Below are 4861 nucleotides of genomic sequence, written 5' to 3' on the forward strand. Positions count from 1 at the left end.
TGCTTCGAGACATCCTTTGCCCTTGAACTAGAGATGTAACATACCATCCTCGAATATCGGTTGCAGCCGCAGAAACGATATCTATTACCCTTACAATTAAAGCCCCTATCAGTATCGATCTCCCACACTTTTTCCTGCCCTCCTGTGCAGCAGAGCCAGCCATGGTGCAATGAACTTGGCTGCCGCTGCTCACCCGTGATGAGTCACCCCCTCAACAGTACTCAATGCGGTGCATCTATTTTGCAGGGGGATGATCGCAATACCTTCCTTGCACTGCACTTCCTGTTGGTTTTTCATTCCCTATCTGGCTGTGTACGCTTTACCTGCACTAAGACCAACTCACTAAACGTGCTATTCACGTCATTCTCAGCATCGTGCATGCTCCAGATTGAATCCACACGTAGCTCAAGTTCTGCAAAGCCATACGTCATAAGCTGGAGTTGGATACAATTCCTGCACACGTCGTCGTCAGATACACTGGAGGCGTCCCTGATTTCCCAGATAGTACAGGAGAAGCATATCACGTGTCCGAGCTCTCCTGCCATGAATTAACCCTTAGATACACTTAAATTGGCAACAATAATGCTAAATGTTAATTACTGATATAGAAAAGAAAAAAGAAAAACGACTTACCCACCATCAGCGAATCACTTGCAACCATGGCTAATACGTCACCTATCCATTTTTTTCTACTTCTTTTTGCCTTCTCCCTGCAGCTGCACCGGCTGGCCTCTCGCCGACCCTGGACTCACGCCTCTCCACGCACCTCGCGACGGTTGAACTCGCGGCCTTTATAGGCCTCTCGCTGACCTCGGACTCACGCCTCTCCACGCACCTCCCGACTGCCGAACCCGCTGCCTTTCTGGGCATCTCACCGAACCCGGACACACGCCTCTCCATGTACCTCCCGACTGCTGAATTCGTGGCCTTAATTGGCCTCTCGCCGACCCCGGACTCATGCCTCTCCATTCACCTCGCAACGGCTGAACTCGCGGCCTTAAAAGGCCTCTCGCCGACGTCGGACTCACGCCTCTCCACGCACCTCCCGACTGCCGAACCCGCGGCCTTTCTGGGCATCACACCGAACCCGGACACACGCCTCTCCACGCAACTCCCCACGACTGAACACGTTAAATTTATAGGCCTCTCGCCAACTCCGGACTCACGCCTGCCGATGCACCTCCCGCCTGCTGAACTCACGTCCTTTATATAGCGCCATTCCCTCATTTTCACTGGGTTAAAATCTTGGACCCTTCTCGCTATCAGCACTGTGCGAGCACGTTCACCACATGAATGCAGCAGTTCAAGAAGGCGGCTCCTCACCATCTTCTCAAGGGCATTTGGGGATGCTCAGTTAAAGCAGGAATTGCCAGCGATGTCCAGTTCCCATGAAATAAAATTGAAAAATACACTATATGATAGGTGTCTGGTTGAAAATGTTCATTGTTGATGAACCCAGGACTCTGGGGCAAGTTTTGTCAAAGTTAAATGTACCGGTCATTTATGCCATGCACGGAAAATATAATCAGAGTTCCGAGAACCATCCCATGGTGCTGATTTTCAGATTAAACGCAGAAGATTTCAAATAAAGCGAAATAATTTTACAGCGAAAAGATTTGGAAGAACGTGTTACTTATATTTTTGCCGTTAATTTAACTCTCTGGCATCTGACACCCTTTCAATTCTCTTCTTCCTATTTTGTATAAGAAATGAGTGATTTGAGCAGACTGCACAGCCCGTGTTACCTCTGAGCTGACAAATTATATTGAGTTATTTCTCGCACTTTGAATGCTGCCAGCTATTGCTCAGCGGTTACTTCACAGCACCAAATGTATAAGAAGCTTAACTCTATCTCACTGCGGCCGCTGCCTGGCGTTTTCATTGTATTTTCAATCCCCTTCTTTCGCACCGAAACAAATTGTAAACTGGTTTGTAAATTAGCAGTGCGAGATTTTTATGGGCATTTTTAATGAATGACAATGCCTTTCCCATCTCTATACCAAAGCGGATTTGATTAAACGTTAGGGACATGATTTTGATTCCACCATTTTTAATGTAAGCGAAGTAACTTTATTAATTGCATGGATATCCCAAAGTACTTAACAGATGTGTCGCAACACATGAGGTCATAAGTAAGCACAAGGAATAACAGACGTGGGATTTGGCCCCACAGCTCCAGAGGAGATTGCGACCTGAACGCAGTACCTTAGGCCTCTCAGATTCAGACCGGGTGATTGTCCAATGTTGCTGGTGGACACGTTACCGGGATATCATCTCCCCCGAGGTTTTCCTGTGCCTTTGCTCGGTGCATGGGGAGGTTTGATCCGGCTCCGTGTTAATTTGGACCCTAGGGATGGACATGCAACCCAGTGAGCTCTGATGCCAGGGAAGCATGACTACATAATGAGTTGCTGCGGGTTAGATCTGCTGTTATTGTATTATTTCACCTTTAATCACAGGAATATCCACAGACAGGAGCTGAAAAGGACGAAAAGCAGAACAAAATCAAGAAAAATGATAAGAAATATAAGCAATTGTGATAAATTCTTTCAGGTTTTTACTCGTCATTTATTTGTTCGGTGCACGCACAGGGATTCCGGGTTTGGAAGGTAACTTTACAATTCAAAATCGATAAAATAGTTGAGATCTGCGGGGGAAAGGTAGAATCAGCATTAATTAACCAACTGCGTTGGGTAGCAGAATGAACAAAATGCTGACATGGTCATTTAGTGACAGTCGAAACATCAACAACTGAAATTTATTAATTTGGCAAACTTTAAACAAATTTTCAAAAATTAATCTTAGAACATAGAAACATCTAAACATGGACATTTACAGCGTAGAAAGCGACCATTTAGTTCCACCGTGTATGCGCTGGCCGAAAAGTGTCCTTGGCCTGCAGCCCTAAATGTTACAAATAAACCTGTGAACAATGCCGGAAAGGAAAAGAATTCCCAGCCCAACCAGTCGGCCTCACACAACTGCAACATCACTGACACTGAAACATTCTATACTCCACCTCAACTGGAGCCATGAGATCTCCTGGGAGAGGCAAAAAACAGATGCAAACACAGGACAAATTAGAGGGAAAAAATCTGGGAAATTTCCTCTCCGACTCGTCCAGTAGATAACCCTGGCCTTATTCAATTCCCTGCACTACATACCATTTTATTTGCGCCGTCCAACAAAAGGACATCCTGTCTAATCCCAGGTACCATCTCCAGATCCGTAAACCTGCAATTTACTACATTTCAAGTGACCGTCCAAACATTCTTAGAAGAGGTGAGTGTTTATGCATCCAGCGCTCTTCCAGGCAGCATTTCCAAATCACCACAACCTTCTGCATGAATGATACCCCCGCCCACTGCAACCCACTCTAAACCTTTCATCAACCACCTTAACACTGTGTCCCCTCGTAATCGACCCTTTCCACAAATGGAAGTAGACCCTTACTATACACTCTCTTCTATCTGATTTTGCTCACTCTGTATTTCATGAGACTGGTTTAAATGTTCATTGATCATGTGACAAGGATTCTGGGGCTAATCTTGTTAAATTTATTTTGCAGCAATTATATTCTCTAAAATAATATTTCCACCAGGCTCGGAGCAGTGAGTAATTTTCCCAGCACCGAGAGAGAAGTCAGCGTCAGAAGGTGAAATTTTCAATCCCTTTCTGTAAAAGTATCTTTTCACATACGTTTCTCTGACGGAAACTGTACGAGTGCAAAATGTTGATTTCAATGTTATTCAAATCTCATATTTCCGTGTCCCCCAAATGTGATTCAGATGCCTCCACTTTTTCTAATCAATCAATGTCCCTTTGAAATTTTCCGCTCAATCCACACTATTAAATGTGCCACCACCATATATAATCACAGAATCATGGAATAGTGACTGCACGGAAGAAGGCCATTCGGCCCATCGAGCCCGTGCCGACTCTCAGCTATTTCCTCTCCCTCGCCATACTGCTGCAGATATTTTACTTCAGATAAATATCCAACTCCATTTTGAAAATAATACTGAGTCTGTCTCCACTATCCTTTCAGGCTTGCCTTCCAGGTCCTAAACATTCACTGCCACAGGGCACTCACCTGTTCCGATGATCCTATCTCTAAAGCCTGGGAATCACTTGATCAATTCCTGCCATTCTCACATTCCAAATATAGCACGATCATTCTATTGTAGTAAAACATGCTCTGGACGGAGAGAACGACTCTGTCGTTTTGAGCTCTGAGTATGTTCTTAAGTCAACTTCTGCTTTAATGTTTCCATAGTGTAGTGGTTATCGCATTTGATTAATATGCAGAAAGTCCTGGGCTCGAAAGTGGGTGGACAAACTTTAAGTACTTAAAAATGTGCCGGTGTTCTAATTCTTACATTATATCCTTTAACAGCAGAAAAAATTCTTCACCAAACATGCATGAGGAGAAAGTTCCAACAAAATATTTCTGCCCGAGGATCTTTCTTCATGAGAGGCGAATATGGCAACCTTAGCTCGTTTGGAAGCAAGAGATTCTGTAACCTTGGTTTATAACATAAAGTAAAGGGGTCATAACGATTAAAGTCCATTTTTAATCGTCTCATATACCTCAATTATGTTTATGCAATGAATTGAACGAATCTTCAATAACTGAATTATAATGATTTAAGGATATTTAATCATGGAAACTGATTTTATAAACAATGTATTTTAGAAGAATGAATTAAAATGTTCTTCGTTCATGAGACAAAGGACCTGGGGTTAATTGTTTTGCATTTATTTCACGGAAACATGTTTTCCTAAATAATTTTTCTCTCCATGCTCCAACCAGGAAACGCCTCCAGTTGGCGAATGAGACAATCGCTACATTACGAAAGTC

Source organism: Pristiophorus japonicus, chromosome 28 (genome assembly GCF_044704955.1).
Source record: "Pristiophorus japonicus isolate sPriJap1 chromosome 28, sPriJap1.hap1, whole genome shotgun sequence".
NCBI classification, from domain to species: Eukaryota; Metazoa; Chordata; class Chondrichthyes; family Pristiophoridae; genus Pristiophorus; species Pristiophorus japonicus.